The sequence below is a fragment of the Coenobita brevimanus genome, chromosome 64 (assembly GCF_032717465.1).
Source record: "Coenobita brevimanus isolate Jiangsu-jjx chromosome 64, ASM3271746v2, whole genome shotgun sequence".
Classification (NCBI taxonomy): Eukaryota; Metazoa; Arthropoda; class Malacostraca; order Decapoda; family Coenobitidae; genus Coenobita; species Coenobita brevimanus.
The window spans coordinates 27,998,806-28,023,141 of NC_137017.1; the positions used below are offsets into that span (position 1 = coordinate 27,998,806).

At 43.5% G+C, this 24,336-nt stretch overlaps 1 protein-coding gene and 1 non-coding gene across 2 annotated transcripts in view; both read left to right on the forward strand.

The window, feature by feature from the left end:
* Positions 1-24,336, forward strand: part of RabX4 (RAS oncogene family member RabX4) — an 88,390-nt gene that overhangs the window by 57,956 nt on the left and 6,098 nt on the right. The gene's annotated exons all lie outside the window — the stretch shown is intronic.
* LOC145404789 (5S ribosomal RNA) lies at positions 18,403-18,521 on the forward strand. Its single transcript, XR_013898244.1, has one exon. It is a non-coding gene; the product is annotated as a 5S ribosomal RNA (ribosomal RNA).

The following is a 24,336-nucleotide window of genomic DNA, read 5'->3' on the forward strand; positions in this document are numbered from 1 at the left end:
GATGAAGTTAAGGTTAGATGGGTGTGCTAATGATTCAGGTGAGGCTGGATGGGAAGAAAGGTATACACGGGGTGGTATATACGTGTGAGGTGGAGAAGGTAGATATACAATACAGTAATACAGGTAAAGGAAAAGGCCGGTGGAGGTGAGGAGAGGAGGAAAGGGGAGGCACACAAGTCATGTAGGTGAGCTGAGAGGGAACGGAAGGGGAAGAAGGGATGAGGGAAGGATGCAGTAAAGGGAAAGGAAGGGGAGGAGGAAAGAAGGACGTGGTAGAGAGGGCGGAAGAGAGGAAGGGGGGAGTAGTTGAATGTGGCTGGAGGAGAAGCGAAAGGAGAAGGGAAGTGAATGAAACTGTATAAGATGAAAGGGGAGGAGAAACATGCAGGCTCTATAGGCGAGGTGAGAGGGGTGAGGAGGGGAGGGGAGAGGAGACATTTTGGATAATGCAGGTAAAGCAGGAGAGGATGGAAGAATAGCGTACTGGTAGGTGAGGTGGGAGGGAGAAGGGAGAGGGAGGGACGTGCAGGTGGGAAGGCAAGGGAGTGAGGACGTGTAGGTGGGAGAGGAAGGGAGGAGGAACGTGCAGGTAGTATGGGAAGGGAGCGAGGAAGTGCAGGTGGCAGGGCAAGCGAGGGCCGTCCTGAATTTACGCAAGTACCAAACAGAATATGCATGTGAATTTGAAATATAAATCTTTTCAGTACCATGACACTTGTTATAGTTTCCTTGCAAACGATTTTATTTACTTATTTTATTTACTTACTACTAGTGAAAAGTTAAAAAGACACACGGCGTAAACATAAACTTCGAGTACCAGGTAGTGGCGTCATCAACATAAATGGAAATCAGTGACAGATTTTTAGGCACAATTCAGCCTTCGTGGTAGCCAATGAATTTATATTAAGCAGCACTGGTTCAATAAGCACCATTTCCTTGCCTGAAAATGATATCCACCCATGAAAAACGGAAAAATCTGGATAGGCCTATGTAACAGGCAAAATTGCTCTGTCGTTTTGCAAAAAGTGTCACTAAAACTGCCGAAGCGTTTCTTATATTTTGATTTTAGGTTTAAAGTACGGTGGAAATGGTACTCATTCCGGAATCTCATCTGCATAATGAGAGAGAGCACGACTCCAGGTGTTTAGATTATGACACAGCTGGGAGAAGGACACACACACACACACACACACACACACACACACACCTTGGGGCCCACGGTGTGTACTTCCCTGGTCACGCAGCGCGGGGTTAAAGTTACCTGGGAATAATTTAATGCCGGCCTTTGTGCCCTAGTGAGTGGCGGTGCTTCTGGCTTCTTTGAGCTCCAAATAATTAAGTTTTTTTTTTTTCATGTGACGCTTAAACTATAATATGTAAAATGTTGGGACGCAGCTCAGCCTACTTACTGTAAACACTTTTATTCTGCTCGCGTCTTAGGCCCGTCGTAAATCGTTTGGTGTAAATATGTGTCGTCCTGTCACACGTAAACCAGTAGATAGTGTGTGTGTGTGTGTGTGTGTGTGTGTGTGTGTGTGTGTGTGTGTGTGTGTGTGTGTGTGTGTGTGTGTGTGTGTGTGTGTACTCTACTGTAGGTGGCATGGGAAGTTTCGTAGCACCTCTGTCGCGGCGATTTTTATTTCTTTACTCTGTTTAAAAATAAGATGATATCATGGTTTATCATCCACAATAAATCGCCAAGAAAAAGGTGCCACAATTATTATATGTCATCTAGAATATGATCCTGAGACGCTCCACTAAGACCAAGGTAATCTCTCACCTGCATTGCAAAACGCCAGGTGCATGAGAACCTCGACACCATTATGTTTTGTGAATCTTCTTGTTCATGTCTCTCATAAAATCAAAAGTTTCATTTAAGTCTTCATGAAGTCCACAGCTTCCATAAAACATAAAAGATTTTTCTTCATAGGGAGTACTACCCCCGCCCTTCCATATTACCTACCATCATATCGCCTATCCTGTTCACACCTTGTCCACTCCACCCTTTTGATGCTATTCGGTTGAGTCTCTAAGGGAAATCAGTGACTTCAGTTTTCCCACATACAATACCCGTCTTCACAGAGTATACTCCTCTTGTCATGTCCCACCACCTATAACCATCCCAGCCAGTCCTGCCCACTCTTCCGTTTTTTACCTTCACCTCCCAATCCGCTTAAATATAATAATAACTCTACCGTCACCTGAACAGTAAAGGTGAATATATAATTTTTTTGCAAATGGCATCATAGGCTTAACATGAATAAATCTCAGATGACACAAATGAATCTGATGGACAAAAATATAACATTCTACCATATTTATATCAAAATTCGCGAGTATATTTCCATGAATTTTAATTTGTCGCACGTTAAAGAGTGAGTTTACCTTCATGCTGAAAAACTGATCACAGTACCGTCATCATTCTCTCCGGTCCTAGGATGTAACCTACAGTACTTTCTTATACTCACCACACACACACACACACACACACACACACACACACACACACACACACACACACACACACATCTTTGGAGATATCTCTTGAAAAATTGAGTTGTAATATCTCTATATGTGATAAAAACTGTCTTATTACACTTCTGCAAATAAGTTATGGACACAGGCTGATTTCTACTGTCATTGTTGCCAGTAAGATATGAACAATATATATAATTTAGGCTCAAAGGGTGATAAACGTACTACAATGTTGAAAACTAATGCTGTAAATTCACTCCTACTGGTCATGTTGTAAGCTGATCCCTTCTTAATTAACTGTAACTGACCCCTACTCATCATTCTCTAAACTCACCTTAAGGAATTCGTCGCACGGGAAACTAATTAAAACTACCTGGTGGTGTTTTACACGTCTTTCATGCTGAATAAACCATGTAAAGCAACTATGTACCCTTGCCCGTCACTCTGTATTTTAACTCACTCTGCTGTAAACTAACTTCTAGCAAACTCTTCATGTTATAAGCTTCTCCTCGTGCGGTAAACTAAAAAGTTAGTATGTAACAAGTGTTTCTACTTTTTGTTGTTGTGACCTGTATACTATCTAATCACACTAAATAAGCTTTTCATGCTGTAAGCTACTCTTCTTTCTGCAAGCCAAAAACACTTTAATTTGTTGTGCATCAGTTTAACTTTGGTGATATAAACTAACTCCCCGTGGTGTGAATGAACTCGTGGTGGTGTAAATAAACTGGTGGCAGCGCACACCCACTCCCGTCCCCGTAAATCGAGGCAGCAGTTCGCAGACCAGCTCGCCGCGCTTTAAAATGACCCTAACTGGAACCCTGATGGACATTATGGCACGCAAACACGCTCAACCATTTTTAGTATGTACTATACTGTGATAATTTTTTTCATACTGCAAGCATTTTTAAATCTTTATAAATGAAATATATACAGTCATGCATGCGCCAAAATTGTTCTGCTTTACTTCATGGAGGGGGAACAACTATATTCTATCTTGCGTTTATGTTACAAACAGGTGGTTCATAATTAAACAGTGGCTAATACTGGTGATCATTTTCCTTGATGTAATCAGGTATTCTAAGTAACCTGGATTGGTCGAAATGTAATGTGGTACAAACGGTAGGGCAGCTGAAGTGTGGTGTGTGCTGACAACGGTAGGGTCATCAGCCACGGCACTGTTCCTAGATTTCCCAGCACAAGGATACTTTTATTTTCAATTTTAGCTTACATCCTATTCCTATTATGCCTGTGGTAACCATACTTTCTCAACATACATGCAGTTATGTAACAAACAATACGTATGTCCCTTACAAAACGTTTTGTCAACGACGCTGACAGTATATGTATACAAGTGTGTGTGTGTGTGTGTGTGTGTGTGTGTGTGTGTGTGTGTGTGTGTGTGTGTGTGTGTGTGTGTGTGTGTGTGTGTGTGTGTGTGTGTGTGTGTGTGTGTGTGTGTGTGTGTGTGTGTGTGTGTCACTTATAGTAGGTCATATCACTGAACAGACTTCATTCAAGTGTGAAACGAACAGTAGCCTACTTCAGGGTTCAGAACAAATATGAAGTAGGGCCGGGCTGGGGGAAATGTGAGGTACGTAAATCTCTCCACTTCCCCCGGTCACTTACACTAATGAACGTAATGGAGATGCACCTTAATTCCTACTAGTGCAATGTGGTCTCAATGAACGATATTTTAACCAGTTATCTTTCACATTATTGGATGGGGAAAATGATACTCCTCACCAAAGGCTCTGAAAACACGCTGTTGCTGTCTCATCGCATAGGTGCTGGGCAATAGTAACTAAACATATGCTAATATTCTGAAGACTTATTTACACTGTCCGTACAGACTATGATGCTGCAGTACATCAACAGTAAGGTAAACAAAGCACATCCTTCCTACTCATTCGCTTGATGAACTATAATCCTTTTACCTTATCTTGGCCCTGGTTTTTGTATTTTGCAGCTTATTTCACGTTGTTCAGTGGCAAAATAAGAGAATACTGTGGCTCTTCATCCTTTCCACAGCACTTCTTCATGACTTGCATCATATTCATACGTTAATCTCTTGTAACTGATCAGTATTCAAGGTGGAGAGATGACAATTTTAGGCCAAGTTAGAATAAAACTGGTAGAGTGACGCTGTGACCTTCGTGACCTCATTCTCGGTGTCCATCTTTAAGTCTGCCAAGGTTTTGACGTACAGCAATCACTTGGCGATTGGAGGAACCTTATACATTTTTTACGAAACCTTCGAGTTCCGCGGAGCACCGTTTGGGAAGAGTATTGCTGGAAAGGCATGTTGTTGATAATACTCCCACTTTTTCTTTCTCTACTTTTATGTCCTACCTCATCCATTACCAGGTGAGATTAGGGGCGATGATGATGATGATGATGATGATGATGATGATGATGAAGGACTTTTCTGCGTTACCTCAGATACTGTATATGCGTATAATAAAACCGTATGAACAGAGAACATCCTCAAAAGCATAAATAGTTATCGAGGGAATTTAATTACCCAATGAGAAGTTAACACGATAGATTAATTTGCTATTGGTATGTGATAAAGCTGCTTCCCTCTCTCTTTCATCTCATCTGCGTCTCGTTGGTGGAGGGTGGAGAGGGCAGGGGTAATGAGCGTGATGAGGAGAGATGTAATTATCATTGTGGTGGGGTAAAAGAGGAAAAGTTCATCACGGTTTGTAGTGGTGGAGAGGTAGGAGAGAAGTGCGGAGGATGGAGAGAAAATTAAGGGGCTTGGAGAAAGGAATAAGTAAAGTGGAGAGAGAATTATGGAGTGTGGAGGGTGGAGAGAGAAATAAGGAGTGTGGAGGGTGGAGAGAGAATTAAGGAGTGTGGAGGGTGGACACAGAATTAAAGAGCGTGGAGGGAGAAGTGTGGAGGCTGGAGAGAGAAATGGGGATCGTGGAGGGAGAAACATGGAGGGTGAAGAAAGAACTGAGGAGCGAGGAGGGAGAAATGTGGAGGGTGGAGAAAGAAGTATGGAAGGTGGGGAGCGAAGTGTGAAGGGTGGAGAGTGAGAGAGAACTAGGGGCAGGGAAGTATGTAGGGTGTAAGGTGAGGTCAGTGGAGAGAAGCGTGGACAGGGGAGAACTGAAGAGGGTGATGCTATTTTTTTTTTTTAGGGTAATACCACGGGTGTGAAGGCACAAGATTAATGGTAATGGTAATGGAAATATGGAAGGAGGAAGACAATGGCTGTAGTCAGGGCAGAGTCAGGGGGAAGGGACATATGAAGGGCTGAGGAGCGAGGGGCGAGGGACGAGGAAAGTCATGGCAGAGGAAGTGACGAAAATGCATATAAGAAAATGGTGATGGCAGTGATGGTAGAGCATATGACGAAAGTTAAATGTTAGAAACAGAGATGGGAGTGCTGGGGAAGGTTATGGAAGCGATAAGATGGAAATGACTAAGGAAGTGATGGTAGAGAATACGATGAAAGTGATGAAGATATGGAAGGGATAGTTAACAAAATATTAAAATTGAAAAGGCCAAAACTGTTTAGGAATTTAGGGTAGAGAAAACGATGAAAGTCACTCAGTTCACCTGTCGTCTTAATTTCGGAAGAGGTGCCCACAAACAAATCGCCTCCATACCACCTTGTCTTCTGCCACCAGTCCGCCATCTCTCCAACTCACTTCTCTCTCATTCAGGTACCCCATCCCTCCATCTCATTCCCGGTTTCCCCTCTTCTTCCTCCTCCCCCTCTCCACCTAACCCACATACTGTACACTCTCCTAGTCAGTCTCTCCTTTTCCATTCTCTCCATGTGGCCAGTGATGAAACTGTTAAGAAAATGGTAGTGAAATAAAAGAGAAATGGTAATGGGGGTAAAGGAGGTAAAGATTTAACAAGCAAATAATTATGGGAATGATGGTGGTGAAAATGAAGGAAGTGATGAGATGGAAATGCCTATGGGGGGTGAAAATGATGAAGAAAAATGATAAGATAATGGTTATAGAAGTGGAGGTAGTAAAGGTGATTATGGAAGAGCTATGAAGGAATTATTTATGGGAGTTATGGGAGTGATGGCGGAGGAGTTATGGCAGCGCTGACGGCAAGAGAGTTGGGCAAATTTATGGTTATGGCAGATTCGGTGGAGAGAGAGAGAGAGAGAGAGAGAGAGAGAGAGAGAGAGAGAGAGAGAGAGAGAGAGAGAGAGAGGACATGACAGTAACGCTGAAGGGAGAAAAACTACAATAATATTAATGAAAAATAGCAAGAAAAAACATGATGGTAATGAAGAGAGAAGTATGAATGAGATGGATAAAGATATGAAGCTGAAGGAAGAATAATTATGGTAGTAATGGCAGAAGGAGAGTTGGCTGGAAAAAGTAAAGGTTCAGCGAAAGTATGGGAGTTATGGTAGTGGTGGCAACAGGAGACTTGGTGGGAAAGAGTCAATGTAAAGTATGGTAGCTATGGTAGTGCTGGGAAAAGGAGAGTTGGGATGAAAGAGTAAAGGTAAAGCGAAAGTATGGTAATTATGGTAGTGGTGGCAATAAAAGAGTTGGTAGGAAAGGGTAAATGTAAAGGGAAAATATGGTAGTTATGGTAGTGTTGGGAAAAGGAGAGTTGGGATGAGAGTAAAGGGAAAGGGAAAGTATGGTAATTAGGGCAGTGCTGGCAAAAGGAGGGCTGGCAGGAAAGTGTAAAGCAGGGAAGGGAGAGGAGTTGGCCTATATTACGGTAGCACGGAATGAGCAAAAAAGTCATGGGAGTGAAGGCAGAGGAATAATGTTAGCAGTAACCAGAAGAGACCTGGCAAGAGTAATTTTTTCAGTAACCAGAAGAGACCTGGCAAGAGTAATTTTTTCAGTAACCAGAAGAGACCTGGCAAGAGTAATTTTTTCAGTAACCAGAAGAGACCTGGCAAGAGTAATTTTTTCAGTAACTTGAAGAGACCTGGGAAGAGTAATTTTTTCAGTAACCAGAAGAGACCTGGCAAAAGTAATTTTTTCAGTAACCAGAAGAGACCTGGCAAGAGTAATTTTTTCGGTAACTTTCTTTTTTCCACGCCCTGCTTTCCCCAGATGGTGTTACCAAACTTAATATTATCGTAGTGATGGTAGCAGCAAAGTCTATACAAACCCTCTCAGTTCAAAGTCTCAAGCTGAATAAAATCGTCTGAAGGAAGCAAGACGTAACGTAAAAGTCGTCAATATGGTGTAGCTGTTATATCCCATACTCCCAGTGGCGTCATCTTCATATTCTTACTGCTATCAGACAATTTTACTCAGCTTGATAAAGACCTCTCGCGCTGGAAGGGTTAATGAGGGCCGTATCTAACCCTTCCTCTCCTAAGATGACTAAAATCGTCTGAGGGAGGACTGAAAAAAAAATGTAAAACGTGTCATCGTTGTGAAGTTTTTAACCTTATCACTAAATGGCCGCCACATGTTACTGCAACCAACGGACTTATTATTATTATTATTATTATTATTATTATTATACTATTACTTTAGGAGCAACTTTTCGAGCAGGACGAGTTAGATTTAGCCTTCATTACCCTGAACCATTATGCAGATCCTTCCAAAGTTTATTACAATCATCTGACGGCAGGAAGATTATACAGAAAGATGCAATAGCAGTGAAAAAATTCTTGATATCAATGATGTTAAGAGAACTGGTAATGCTTGTGAAGAGAGATATGGATGATGAGGACAGAATGCAGCGATGTGAGTTGGCGGGGGAAAAAAAATCAGGGCGACTGGAGTGAGAGGAGAGGGGAAAGGAAATGTGAAAGACGGAAATTATAGTAACAGAAAGGATATGGGAGGGAAAGTACGAGTAGTTTCGCATCTAAAGGAAAATAAAGGGAATGGAAGTTATGTGATGAAAATGAGGGGAAGGAAGAATAAACGTAGTGGGTCTAATGGGATATAATAGGATATGGACGTGAAGGTAGTGCCATATTAGGAGAGTAAAGGTAGCAGAAATTATGACTATACTCGTTTAACTCTAACCTGACCTAAATCTGACATCTTTCCATCTTGAATACTGTACTGAGTTGTAACAATAGATTAACTGTAGTGTATGATGCTAGTCACAAAGAAGCGTTATGGAGAGGATGAAGAGCCTTGGTATTATCTTTTTCTGCCACTGAGCTACGAGAAATAAACCTAAAAAAGGGTGGAAATCTGGGCCAAGTTAAAGTAAGAAAAGGTACAGTTTAGTGGGAGATCAGAGGGGAAATGAACCTAGTGGAAATTATGGTCTTAATAATGCGCATGGGTGTGAAGACGGTGGGGCATGAGTGAAAATAAAGAGTGTAGAAACTGTGAGATCAACACGGGTAAGGGAGCATTAGAAGGAAAATGAAGACGGTGGAAAGTATAACCCCACCCCACCCCCCAAAAAAAGGCAGAAATGAAGGTAGGTGTACATTAGAAGAAATATTATGAAAGAAGTGAAAAATTATAAGATCAGTAAGACTATGGAAGAGGGAAAGATGGTGGAGGGGGAAAAATGAGGTTAATAAAAATATACGAGAGAAAAAGATGGTTGAGGAGGAAAATAGGTTAAGGAAAATAATGAGGCTGAAGGTGATGGGATATTACAGGGAAAATGAGACCAGTGGAAATTACGAGATTAAAAAGGGCATGAGAGTGAAGGTTGTGGCACATTAGCGGTAAAATGAAGGAACGGGAATTATGATATAAAAAGAAGGGAGAAAGATAGATGGATAGGTAGACAGACAGAAACAACAAAAAATAGATATATAGATAGAAACAACGAGAGAGAGAGAGAGAGAGAGAGAGAGAGAGAGAGAGAGAGAGAGAGAGAGAGAGAGGCCCTAGGAAAGAATGAGATCACTGAGGATATGGGAATGAAGGTACATTGAAGGGGAAAATGAAGGTAGGGGAACTGTGGTGATGCTGACTAGAGCAGGGTTGATAATTACGAGTATGTCTCCGGTGTTCTCTTTTTCGTCCCTGTTGCCCTCCTCTATACTCCCTTTACTTTAATTTGGCTTACAACTGCCGTCTCTTCACCTAGGCTTCTGAGACACAACAAGAAGTTTATACCGTGAAATGGTGCTAGTCACGAAGAAGTTCTGCGGAAACAGTGTCGAGTCGGAACAGAAAATAAACTGCAAGAAGGACGACTATCTCAGAGAAATTAAAATAAACAAAATTTAAACAATACTGCACTCCAGTCCTCGACATCTCAACGGTAGTACGATTTCAATTATTATTTACTTACTTGTTTATTTAGCTCCTTCGCTCCGACAAACATATTTTATTCTGATCATTACCAGGCAGTTTTATTCAACACAGGAAAGATCGCAAATACTGAAGGGGCCAATGAATACTGCATCTAACATCTCCAGCTAAAAATAAAAATAAAAAAAAAATAAAAAATAACTAAGATATTAAAATCGGCTGATAATGGCATAAAGTAAAGAACAGGTAATCGATTTTTTTTTTATTTATTACCCTTAGTGAAGGACTCAGGCAAGGATATTACTTGAATCAATCTCCCTTAACCTTTTCAGTACCGCAACGTTCAGGATTCCATGGGCTTGAACGGTGAGCGAATGAATGTGTGGCCCATTTCATTCGGCATGCTACGGTATTGGTTGGTGCTCACTCTGTCGTGCCTTTTCTCTTGCTCCCACTCCATCTTTGGGTGAGGAAAAGAGGTCGGGATGATGATGATGATGGTTAGGATTATTATTACCGCCAGACGATTTTATTCAGCTTAGGGGAGCACAGTGGTTAAAAATAAAGAGTAATTTTATTTCTGGCTGACGGCAAGATGGAGGGCGTTGGTTGCTGACGTCATCCAGGGAAAGTTATGTTATCATTATGGAGGGAGGGAGGAAGAAAGAAAGGGAGGCGGAGAGAGGGAGGGGGGAGGAAGGAAGGAAGGCGGAGGAAGGATGGCTATTGTGTTTTCTTTCTGTCTTTTTTTTTCTCGTCTCTTTCGATACGCTTTTGATTAAATACCGTTCCCTCTCGTCTCCACTGATTGGCTTCGGAGCTGCTATGGCTTTGCTCTGTCAGATGGCTCGTGTTTCCTTTTATTTTCTTATCCTATTTGATTTATTGCATTCATTGTACATCAAGATTCAGTAATTGGTATGTTAACCATATTTACTCTCAAATCCTCATAATAAAACATGAAGAGATATTTAAGTCATAATACGTTCTGACCATGAGATTTCTCAGGGGGTAAAATCAAAATACATAGTTTCTAGTGTGGCCGTACCGATCGTCAAAATTTCACCTCCACCGACGAGGAAAAGCTCTACAGTTCAACTCAGTGTAGCTTAGAAATTGATGGGATAAAAACTCAGTCATATTTATTAATGTCAGCTAAATTATATATATATATATATATATATATATATATATATATATATATATATATATATATATATATATATATATATATATAAATGCCTGCAAGCGTCCCGTTAACTACGTCTCTCGGAATTACGGTACCTTGATGTTAACTCATTATTTACAGTTCTTTCACTTTAACTTGGCCCAATTAGCTCAGTGGCAGATAAAGATAATGCTATAACTCAACATCCTTTCCACAGAACTCCATCGTGACCAGCATCATATTCAAGTATTAATCTACATTTGCAACTCAGCATTCAAGAGAGAAAAATGGCAGCTTTATGCCGAGATGGAGTAAAATGCGTATAGTCCAGACTGTTATTCTGCAGTAAACAAACCATGCCGTTGTCAGGAGTCACCTCTGCCATCACTATATTTTCCACTTTTTACCCTGCACTACATTTGTGTTTCCAGGCACACCACTTCCAAACCTCGTAACATTAAATATCTATCCTAGTCTACCCAGCCTATCCAGCCAAACCTAATCTTATGGAATCCAGGCTAATCTAATCCAGGTTAATTTAGTGAGGTGAATATACTCTATCTTGGCCTGAGCCGATTTAACCTACCGATAACTGCTAACCTACGCCACCATAATAAAATCTAACTTGTCTAAATCTAACCTGCAGCCTTTACCTAATCCAACCCAATCAAGTCTAATTCATCTCATTCCAGCTCAACCCGGCGTAACTTAACCTAACTTGCTACATACTAATATAACCCACCCCAGTCCAGACAGACTTAACGTGGCACTGTAGCATAATCCAACATTGCCTAACCTAACTCAATACACCGTTAATCGTAACACAGCACATTCTAACTCAATCCTGGCCAATCCAGCTTAATTTGATAAAACCTAGCACAATGTAAGCTAATATATACCAACCCAATCAAATCTAACGCAACCTGGCCTAACTTAAAGTAGCCCAACGTAAACTAACATGACCTTGTCCACTCTAACTTAACTTAAACCAGTCTAACTTACCCCAGCACAATCTGACCTAAACTCACCTAGTCCAGTTAACATAGCAAAGCTACTCTACGTTAACCTAATACAACCATTTTTTCCACCACCGTTTTCCTGAGAGCGAGGAAATACAGTCACAGTGCCCAATGCCCCCATCATCCCCTGCCCCTTCATTCCCAGTCCCTTTCACCCCTGCTCCTCACCCCTGCCCTCATCTCCTGTCCCCATCATCCCTGCCTCCCCATCCATGCTCTCTCACTCCTACCTCCTCAATCCTATCGTCTTACCCCTGCCCCTCACTTCTATCCCCACACCCCTGCCCCTCTATCCTATGCCCCTCTACCCCCTGTTCCCTCACCCCAACCGCTTCACCCTAGCTTTCTCACTCTAGCCTTCTCATCCCTGCTTTCTCACCCTAGGCACCTCACCCCTGCTCTCTCGCCCCAGCCCTCACCCATCCCTGGCAGTGGCGTGGGCTGGCTCATTTAGGTCTGGGCCAGCACTCACTCTCACCACCACAAACTTTCCTCGCTCGGCTGGTCTCTGACTTTCCCACTTCTGAGGGCTGTGATAGGGCCACTGGGGGCTGTGTGGACTTACTGTCGGGCGCTGCGTGGATTTATTTTACAAAAGGGGGTGAATGTATTTATTTTGTAAGAGACCTTGTGTACTTATACTGCAAGGGACTGTGTGAACTTATACAGTGTGCACTTCTCTACGGAAACTGTAAACTTGCACTGTGTGGAACCCTGTGTACTTATTCTGTGTGTACTAATAGTGTGAAGGGCTGTGTGGACTTATACTGTGAGGGGGCTGTGTGTACTTGTACTGTGAGGAGCTGTGTGTACCTGTATCGTGGGGGACTATGTTTACGTATACTGAGAGGAGGCTGTGTGTACTTATACTGTGAGCGACTGTGAGGAACTGTGTCTGTATTGTGATCGTGTGAAGCTGTGTAGACTTAACCCCTGCAGTACGATTACGCCTTTTCTACTATATTCTTGCTACGATCACACGACTCTGTTCATAGCAGTGAAGTCCTCTAGCAGTGAACGGGTGAGTCTCCATGAACTCGTTCATTGCCACAGCGTCTTCTCAGTAATACCGGTACTCTTTCTTATGGCATACGATTTTTCTGTTCTGGGGAAGTCTATTATCGTAAAGCAATCGATCAGTTGAATACGTTACGTCTCTTTCCCTGCTCTTCTGAACTGCATACATCCTTCGCCCATTGCGGCGGGGACGCAGTACTCATCTAGTAACCCGCTCTCACTTTATACTATCCCTTTCTACGATGCAAGGATTAATGATAGGCTACTCTCGGTTCTTCGTATTTCCAAATGGTAAACTCAGCAACTGCCTTTTAAAATCTGCATTTCCATCTGCCTATAATCTCCGACCTTTTAAATGTAATGTGAATAGACAAAAAATGAACGGATCTTGAGAGTTGGCTTTCTTATGCTCAGTTTTCCCTAGAAATGACAACTTTTTGCAGGCATCTAACATTTTGTATTTTCTTTTTGCATTAGAAAAAATCCCATATGATTATACCAGCTTAAGAGAGATTTTCAAACCAGAGGAGTTAGCTTCCGTATATATCCTCTTGTAAGGACTCCATATTATAAATACAATTAATTGTAGAAAACATGAAAGATAGATAGATAGATAGATAGACAGAGCACCAGGCAAGCCTGGGAACGGGATATGAGCTTGCAAGTGTAAGTTAGGAAATGTTGACAATACACTGGAAGCAGCAAGTCAGGGGATGAGATAGGTAATGTGTCAGCGAGATAAGCATACGAACAATGCCTAGTGACCATACACACACATACACACAAACTCACACACAGGCTTCTAGACCATTTCAACAACAGTGTAACACACGTGACACGACCCCTGCTACACCAGAATTTAGGAAGCAGAGCTCAGAAGGAGGTTAGCTATAGAACCGACAGGTAGTGGAGAGAGTGAATAAGAAGAGGGGTCCAATTAGACTTACCCGGTACTTAGTATATTAAGTCTCTGTAATACATACGCTGCTCAACTTATGACTTTCTCTGAAGATAATAAATCAAGATCAACTCCCTGTACTCATCTTTAACTCCTACTGCTATTCAATTATCAAAATAATAATAAAAACTCAAGAACTTTTAACATTAAAGGACTGTCCCAATCTGAATAATAATTCTTTGAGATTACTATAGAAAACAGAAGAATCGGTGCCAAGGCATAGAAAACCAGTCCCCGGCTGTCATTTTAGTGCTGATGTATAAACACAACAGGATATCTAGTCAAAGATGTCACATATCAAATTTGGAGTAAATCTGGTGAAAACTGACGATTTTAGGCCCATTTGAAATTTTAGGCTCGGCCCACCTGACATTGACTCCCTACCGATAACTGGGGGAGTGACCCCCTGATGTTATAAGGCATGTTACAGGATGCAGGTTTGAAAGATGCACGCTAATGTTTTGGTTTCATGTCGATATGACGAATTTGAAAGAGTTATGGCGAAGAAAACGATTTTTTTAACGTTTTTTTGGGCCTACAGCCTAGGCCTTCGCCCAGTCTGACCCAAAATCTAATCAGGTGATCAGAATGTCATAGCCCATCATCCCTGAAATTTTAGTCAAAATTGCACCAGTAGTTTTCGCGTAAAGTTGTTAACAGACATACAGACAGACAGACAAACAAACAAATAGATAAACCAAGTGAAAACAATACCCGTCCCCCAGCCCCTCCGGGGCGGGGACAGGTATGAAAAGGCTTGTCACTGGAATCAACAGTAATGAAAGGGTTTGTCACTGGAATCAACAGTAATAAAAAGGCTTGTCAAGGAATTAACAGTAATAAAAAGGCTTGTCATTTGAATCAACAGTAATAAAAAGGCTTGTCATTGGAATCAATAGTAATGAAAAGGCTTGTCATTGGAATCAACTGGTTAAGCTGTGGTCATGGGTGCTGCCCCGAGTGCCAATACATGCATAAGAAACAAAGTGAAGGTTGCACAACTCGACTTCCAGACCATCCCCACCTTTTTTTCTTTTTTTTTTTCCGAGCTAAATATACCATGACGGGAGCAGCAATGATCGGTGCAATTTCCTCCCTGCGTGCGGCCTGTAATTAACTCAGCAGGCAGAGTGATTTGGCTTGGCTGTGTTCACTCTGCCTGCAGGAACAACAGGGAAGAGATGCTGAGAGTTCCTGCATGTGGTACTTTTACCTTTTCGCTTTGGTGGGTTTCTCTGAGCTGGGTATTATCCTCCGTCTTAAGATGGAATTCAGTACGAATTCCATTATCCTCGGCCAAAAATTAATCGTGAGTTTTTATTTACTTATTTTTTTTTACTTTGTGGTACTCTAGGTTTCTCTTGTGCATAGGAAAATTGTATATGGTTAGCCGAAATCAAACGTAAAGATTGTAATTCGCAGTCAAAGGGTTAAAACCTTCACTGTATACAATCATTAGGTGTGGGTATAATAAAAATAAATAAACAAGAAATGAATAAGATAATTACGTAAATATGTACATAAATAAATACCGTAATATAAATAAATAGTCATTGTTCTGAATACATTACAAGAGACTGCTTCTGCCATACGAAATTGTTGCTAAGCTGAATAAAATCGTTTGGCCTTGGTAATGGTACAGTAAATAGGACGTCAATATAATTAAGAGATTACAAACAACATTTTTTCTTCTAATTTTTTTTTTCTAGTACAAAGCATGCATTTTGCCGACAACCAACCAACCGCTGCAGCCGTCCGTACGTACACTGTTTATTCCTGTGGACGTTTAAGAGTCTGGAAAAGTTTGTGAGGCAATTCGCTTTGTGTCCTTGTCTTGGCGGCTCACGGATTTAGGAGGTGGACTATACTGTATATCAGGGTGGAGTGTATGAGAGCCTCCACACAGGGCTGTGTTCTAGGCGGCACAGGAGACTTCGTTACACCTCTTCCTTAGCGAATTATTGTGCTTTATTTCACCCTCTTTTCCTCTTGTACACATAGGAGACTTCGCAACACCTGTCACTTGACGACTTATTGTGCTTATTACACCTTCTTAATCCTCATCCTCTTGTGTGCATAGGAGACTTCGCAATACCTCTCACTTGGCGACTTACTGTGCTTATTACACCTTCATATCCTCTTTGTACCCATAGGAGACTTCGCAACACCTCTTACTTAACAACTTCTTGTGCTCATTAAACCTTCTTGTCCTCTTATACGTCACTCAGGCAAACTGTGTCTGTACTGAAAATACATAAATAACATAAAAGAGAATAAGTGAGGTTGGTGGAGGATTAGTGCCCCTCCCTGTAAAACAATTAACTCTAAGCCCTTGGCCACCCTGTCTGGGATACATGGCGTCTGGCAATGAATGAATGAATGAGAATATCATGCGGCAAGAGGCACAATAAATCGCCAAGGAAAAGGCATTACGGTACGAATCCTACAGTACTAATCAGAATATGGCCCAGTCCTGACTCCATACTACCCTCGTTCTACACTCGCCATATCCTTTCTATTCTCGCTCCGTCTTTGCTATAGTCTTTCTCTCTTGTGATACAGGTATAGCGTAACACTACAATGAACAGGATATTAGCTTGCTTTTACTTTTCTCTATTGATGAAGACAGTTTAGAATCCTTTATATTCTTCACTGATCTTTTCCTATCAAAATTTCTTGGACTATCTATATTGCATTATGATCTTGCACACTTTTCCTGCCGGCATAAACTGAAGGGATGGGTGTTGGGAAAATTGCTTATATTGCTCTTCTTATCTAGACGCATGTACTAGGTGGTCTTAGCCAACTCCACAGGAAATAGCCTTTAAAAAACCAATAAATATGTTGCTGTTTGTGTACTGCTTTCTCTCCTTCCCTGTGTCACTTCTCGCTTCCCGTTTCTCATCCTATTCTCGGCTCCTCTTCTCTTGAACCTCCTCTTTCCCTGCCCTCACCTTCCCCTTTCCTCTTCCCCCTCTCACTTTACCTACGCCCCCCCCCTCTTCCCCCTCTCAACTTGACTTCTCACCCTCCTCTTGTCCCTTCCCTTACCTTACACGCGCCCCCTTTCCCTCGTCCTTTTCAATCAACCCTAGCCCCAATTCCCTCCTCCTTCCTCTCATCCCCCCTTCATCTCCCTACTCTCGTCCCCCCTCACCCTCCCCTAATCCCCCTCATTCCGTCCTTCTAAATCCCCAGTCCCCTCGCATCATTCCCCTCGTCTCCCTCTCCTTCCCCCATTCCCCCTCCTCTCGTATCACTCCCTTCGTCCTCCTTTCCCCTCCCGCTCCTCCCGTCCCCTCCCCTGGCCTCTACCTCGTCGCCACAGTGTCTGCTGGGCGGCGCCTCTCGACACGCTCACCAAAATAAAGACAGCTCTCACAATCCCTATCGACTCCCTCCCTCCAACCAATTACTCACGCTGCAGTGGTGATGGTGAGATCCAGTCTAAATGGCCAAGAATGCAATAGTGGTAATGATATCTGATTTCAGTTTTCCAGACTCTTGTGGTAGGCTACTTTTGATATCTAATTTAAATTTTACAGTTGCAATGGTAATAATATATTGTCAAAAATTTCAAAGCGTAATGGTAATACTGACACCTGATCTGACAAGACGCAAACTGCCATTGCAACAATAAAATCCATCATGGTGAAATGAAATATAATGTACTGTAAATTACTCACCCTGCAGTGATAACATCTCTTACTGTAAAGTGAACTGGGAATAAATAGTCTGCGTCCAGCGAGAATATGGTGGTCATCCCCATCTACCACCTAAATTACAGTTTATAACGGTAATAATGAAATCTGCCCAAACTGTGGCCAGAAGACCTATAGATGACTCGCCTGATTGGAACCATCAGTTATGCTCGAAGCCGTAACTGTTGAGAGAAATTTGGCCCAATTAATGTTTATATAAAAACCAACAATAAAACGCTGTAGTTCAAATGATAGTTCTTTTTATGTGCATTTATTTACGTACGATGATAAAGTTTTAAATATACCCGGTAGTTTAATTCATTTCATTCAACATAATTATTTTGGTGATAGGCATTATTTGCATCAAAACAGAAATTCTGCCTGTACTGTACTTCCCCGCACTAAAATTAAAAGTTTTACCGTATATCTTTTAATTAATTTTACTTGCCAAATTTATTCTGGTAATTATCAGATATTATTAAACCGACTATACGTATGAAATTCTTTTCATTCTCTTCACTTCTCACTGATATTCTTTTAGTTCTTGGATAAAATTCGCAGGGTCGTAGAAACCTTGTATACACCTTATATATATATATATATATAGTGTCGCATACTATAAAGTATGCTCGCACCCAGTCGGCTTGCGCGGGCCGATTACACTTGGTTCACAGACTACACACACATCCAAAGCCACCACAACATTACAATTACACTTACAAGCACTTCACACCCTACATACAGTCTCTACCAGACAGCCTAAGCCACTTGGTAGAGATACACTGGCTGTATCTTCCCGACTTCGGTCGGGATAGGCCGGTCCTGCAGTGGATACTCAAACGGCTGATGATGATGATGATGATGATGATTTTATAACGGCCATGCCACGTTGAGTACACCGCTTCCCGTCCGATAAGCGAAGTTAAGCAACGTTGGGTCTGGTTGGTACTTGGATGGGTGACCGCCTGGGAACACCAGATGCTGTTGGCATAACTCCCTACGTGTCAAGTGGGGTTGGTGGAGGATTAGTGCCCCTCCCTGTAAAACAATTAACTCTAAGCCCTTGACCACCCCGTTTGGGATACATGGCGTCTGGCGATGGATGGGATGGGATATATATATATATATATATATATATATATATATATATATATATATATATATTGCCAGACACCATAATCCCGTAGGGTGGCCATTTGACGCTGAGTTAGTTGTTTTACAGAGAGAGGCACCAACCCTCCACCAACCCACTTGTGGACACGTAGGGAGCACGTATGGTTTGGTTATATGGTTACCACCCAGCGTTGTAAATGGTTTCTTGGCTTACAGGAAACCATTTGGTTTGTCACTCAATGTAAAGCCACCTGTAAAGGAAAGAAAAGGAATAAGAAGTGACAGGAGAAATAGGAAGAGAGGAGGGCAGACACAGAAAAAGAATGATAAAAGCTAAGGAAGTAGGCAGCACTACATCAAGTGAGTGGATGATGGTCGCCACCACCTACCACAAATATATATATATATATATATATATATATATATATATATATATATATATATATATATATATATTAGTTGTACTGGTATATGTTAGCGTTTACTGCTTCATTCTTTTCACTCCCCACTAATTTTTCTTAACTCTCCCCTATCCCCCTCGTTCTAACACCTTACTTTCACCCATGCCCTACCCTCGTTCCTCCACCATCCTACTTTCATCCCATTCCTCGTCCTACTGTTGTCATTTCACTCCCCACTATTTTTTCTTAACTCTTTCCTAGCCTCGTCCTTCCAATACTTTAAATTCATCCACGCCCCTACTCTGGTTCCTTCATCATCCTACTTTCATTGTATCCCTCGTCCTACTCTCGTCCCTCATCCCTTTCTCCCTACCTTCATTCCTCCATCTCTCTGTTTTCATCCTAGTCTTCATCCTATTCTCGAGTTCTTCCATCTCGTCCCTCCCTCACCCTACTTCCACTCCCTCTCTCGTCCCATCCCCCTATCCCTCACTCCCACTCCCCCTTGCCCCTCCCTCTGCTTCATCAGGTAATATTTATGCGAAAAAAAGGAAATTAAATCTATGCTGGAGTAGCGGGGAGGCGAGTGAATAATACAAAAGCCGCCATGATAACTGGGCCACTGGGCTGGGCTGGGGAGTCTGATGATGAGGGGGCAGGGAGGGAGGGGTGTGGGAGAGGCGGTGGTGGGGAGAGAAGAAGAAGGAGGGGAGTGAAAAGGAAATGTGAAGCGGAAAGGAAGGGGAGGGGAGGGTGGCCAGGGAGGGAAGGGAAAGGTAGGGTGTCAAGGGAGGGGAGGGAAGGGGAGGACAGAGTGGGAAGGAAAGCGAGGGAAGGGTGACGGAAGGGTGGGAGGGAGGGGAAGGAAGGGGAGTAGAGTGGGAAGGGAGAGAAAAGAAGGGTAGGGTAGGGTGGAAATGGGAAGGAAAGGAAGGGAAAAGGTGGAGTACGAAGGGAGGGAAAGAAAGGGGAAAGGTGGTGTGGGAAGTGAGCGAATGACAGGGGTGGGTAGGAGGGAAGACAGGGAAGGTACCGTAGGGTGGGAAGAAAGGAAATGGAAGGGTAGGGTGGGAAAGGAGGAAAGGGGAGGGGAGGGTGGGAAGGGAGGGGAGACAACGGATAGGTGGAGTGGGCAAGGCGGGGAAAGGAGGGAAGGGAAGACGTCCAAGTATCAGCAAAACACACCTCAACTCAGTCCCTCGTTATCTCTCGGTATCCTCAGTGGGTCTTTATCTAATTATATACCCTGGATCATTTTATTCCTTTCGCAAAATCAGTCGGCTGCATCGAGTGTATATTACCTTTAACCCAGCTCGATTGATGGCTCTGTTCAGGGACCTTATTCACCCTCGTGTGGGACCCAGCTTTCATGTCTGTGTCTGTCTGTATGTGGAGGGGAGCGCACATAAAGCTTTTTTAAACAGGACTTTTTGTCTCATCAACTCTCCATCTCTCATGATTCCTTTCAGCTTTCCTCTCGTATGTGCAGTGTCACATCTCAATTTGTGTCTGTCTGTCTGTCCGTGTTTGTTTGTTTGTTTGAGTGTGTGTGTGTGTGTGTGTGTGTGTGTGTGTGTGTGTGTGTGTGTGTGTGTGTGTGTGTGTGTGTGTGTGTGTGTGTGTGTGTGTGTGTGTGTGTGTGTGTTTTATACTGGTCACTGCTCCTCTTAACTTTCTGCCTGTATCCATCCTCCATCATGACAGGTATGCAGCACTATTTTTTTCTTTTTTTACAAGAAGGACAATACTGAATGCGTAAAAAGGGGTAGCTCTTACCACAAAAACTAAACAAAAGAGAGCCAAAATTGTACCTGGATTTTCAGTCTCTCATGTACACATTTAATTAGCTATGCATCTGTCTTCCTCAGTTTGTTTTTCCCTCTGCCTATGACCACCAGCCATTTATAAGCAGTGAACGGATATGATGTGTAGGTTATACAGGTGGAAAGGAAGGAGAAGGGTGGATTTGTATATAACAGAGGGGAGAAGGGAGAGGAAAGAAGAGGCAGAAAGAGGGGTACGAGAAAGCTACTATTCACGTATGGGATGGATCTGGGTTTGGAAGTGGGGGGAGGGGGAGGGGAGAGGTGGGAAGGGAAAGGAAGGGAAGACAAGGACGGAAGGGGAAGGAAAGAAAGGAAGGGAAGGAGATGGAAGAGAAAGGGATGGAAGGGAAGGGAAGGGGATGGAAGGGAAGGAAAGAGAAGGAGATGGAAGGGAAAGGAAGGGGATGGAAGTGAAAGGGAAGGAAGGGAAGGGAAGGGAAACGGACAGAAAAGAAGGGAAGCACAGAGAACTGAACAGAAGGGAAGGGGGGGGAGGGAAAGGGAAGGATGGAAAAAGGGGAGAAGGAAAGGGGAAAGAATGGACCCGAAGGCAAGGGGAGAAGAAGGGAGAGTAAGCAAAATACGTGTAAGTAATAACGGAAAGGAGGAGGAGGAGGAAGAGGAGGTCAACTCAATCAATAACTGTTTTACTTTTCTTGGGTTCCGTACCAATGCAGAGAGATCCTAATCCATGTGACTGTGATTACGATTAAAACAACAAAGAACTAACACTCTCAAGTTCCTATGAGTCAATCTCAGCTGAATAAAATCTTCTGACGTCAGTTGGAATTAAATATCAGATGGTCCCAATCATGAAAGGGTTAATGGTACCAGTAATAACATTCAGATGCTCCTGTGATAACTCTAGACTGAATAAAATCGTCTGCGGTTAGGCTGGAATATAATACGCATAGTTGTCGCTAACCACAGAAAAGATAGTGAGGCTCTTTCTAACCCATTTGATGAGGTCGAGGAACGAGGTGGAGACATATGTAAATGACGGGGGCATGAGCTTGCTAGATACTCGTAGATTAAGCACAGCAAGGTTCCATTAGGCATTGGCATGATTTCGAAACGATATAAACATGTAAAGGAATTACTGAAAGCATTTGTTCAAACAGGAGAAACAGGTAAAATGACGCGGAAGAGGAAGGAGGAAGGTGCAGATTATAGAGGTCAGGAGGGAGGGAGGATAGAGGAGGAGAGGGAGGGATGGGGGAGGGTGGAAAGGAGGAGGGAGGGAGGAGACAAGAGGGGGGAAGTGCTATGCAAATAATGCAAGTGAGATGGCAGGGGACATCAGGAGAGGGGGAGAAGGGGTGGAGGTCATGGTGATGAGGGAATGGGAAGAGAAATGAAGAGGAGGGAAGAGATGGGAAAAGGAGGGAAGCGAAGAGAAGAAGAGGGAAGGGAAGGGAAGAGAAGGGAGGCAGAGGAGAGATAAAGGATGAGGAGAGATGAGAAACAGAAAGGAGAAAGGGGAGGGAATCTATGGGGAATGAAGGGGAGAGGTGGGTGTGAAGAAAATAAATGAAAGGGAAGGCGAGAAAAAAAAAAAAAAGGTATTTGTAGATAATAAAGGGTAAGGAAGGGGAGGGGAGTGGAGGTTTGTAAATCATACTGGGGTGAGGGAGAGGAGTGAGGGATTTGTAGATAATGCAGAGGAGGGAAGGGAAGGGAAGGGAAGGGAAAGGCGGGATTTGAAGATAATACACAAGAGGGAAGGGGAGCGATGGCAGATAATGCAGGTAAGGTGGGCTGGTAGGAAAGAGGGGAAAGGAGGGGAAGCGATACACTGGAGTGAGTGTATGAAGGGAAGTGGTGGAGAGGGGGCGCGTTGGGGTGTACGTGAGAGAGGGAGGTGATCGGGAGGGGATGCAATGGGGTGCGTGTGTGGGTGTGGTGGTGGAGAGGGGGTGCGTTGGAGTGTGTGTGGGGCAATGGTGGGGAGGGGGGTGAGTTGGGGTGTGTGCGAGAGGGGGTAGTCATGAGGAAGGATGCGTTGGGGTGTGTGTGTGAGGGAACGGTGGTGGGGAAGGGTTCGTTTGTGTGTGTGGGGGGAGAGAAAGGAATTAGAGAGGGGTACGTACGGGTGTCTGCAGATAGTAAAGATAGGGAGGGGTTGTACTGGGATGTGTGTAGGGGTGCAGTGGTGGGGAGGGGGTGCGTTGGGGTGTGTAAAGGGCAGTGGTGGCGCCAGGGCAGAAACAAACGACCTGATATCGACCAGGTGTGACGCCAGAGGGCCACCAGGTGTGTGTGTGTGTGTGTGTGTGTGTGTGTGTGTGTGTGTGTGTGTGTGTGTGTGTGTGTGTGTGTATACTGCGGCCCACCCACACATTCTACATCCCAGGCGCCTCCACACACCGATCATCATTTACCACACCCTATGTCACACCCCACAGCCCACATTCCACACTATACACATCCACACTCACCACACCCTCACACCACACATCCCATACCCCACATACCACACCCCACGGCCTACCACCACATCCCACATACATCACACCCCACACACCACCACATCCCACATACATCACACCCTGTCAAATAGCGTCTCTTCCAAACCCGGGCACAAAGAGGGAATTAATGCGAGAAAACTATGCATGACACATTCTCCGGAAGCAAACCCTGGTACGTGGGTATTTGGAGACCGTGCTTCTCTCTCTCTCTCTCTCTCTCTCTCTCTCTCTCTCTCTCTAAAACACACACACACACACACACACACAAATCAGATTCAAGTAATTGTTCTCTGTGTGTCCAAAACTACCCACTTTTTTTCGAATATTCATGTTTATCCCGAATCAGATCAAACGAATCTTGGCGCATCGTGGCATGAGTCCTCGTAAAACGCTGTGGTCAAAATTTTCGAGGTCATAATCTCCTGAATTTTGTTTATGTAGACTCAAAAACGCTCAGAAAAACCGTCAACTTGAGCAATGACACGGCACACAATAACGCAGCACGGAGAGACGACAACACGAGAAGGGCACGGCACGGGAAGGACACGGCACAAAGGGGACACGGAACGGAAAGGACACGGCACGGAATGGACACAAGACAGAAAGGTCACAAGATAGAATGGACACAGCACGGAAAGGACACGACACGGGAAGGACACGGCAGGGAAAGGACACAGCACGAGAAGGACGCGAAACGGGATGGACACGACACGGGAAGGACACGACACGGAAGGGATACAACAGAGACTGGGCACGGCAAGGAAATGACACTGACGGAACGGCCACTAGACAGAAAGGATACAGCACGGGAAGGACACGGCATGGGAAGGGCACGGCAAGGGAAGGGCACGGCAAGGGAAGGGCACGGCAAGGGAAGGACACAGCACGGCACGGACACGCCAGGGAAAGGATGAATCAGGGAGCATTCACAAAGCCATACACCTCCACACTACTGGCCTTCGACAAATAGCCTCCAGATCTGACCCGTCCCTCGTTA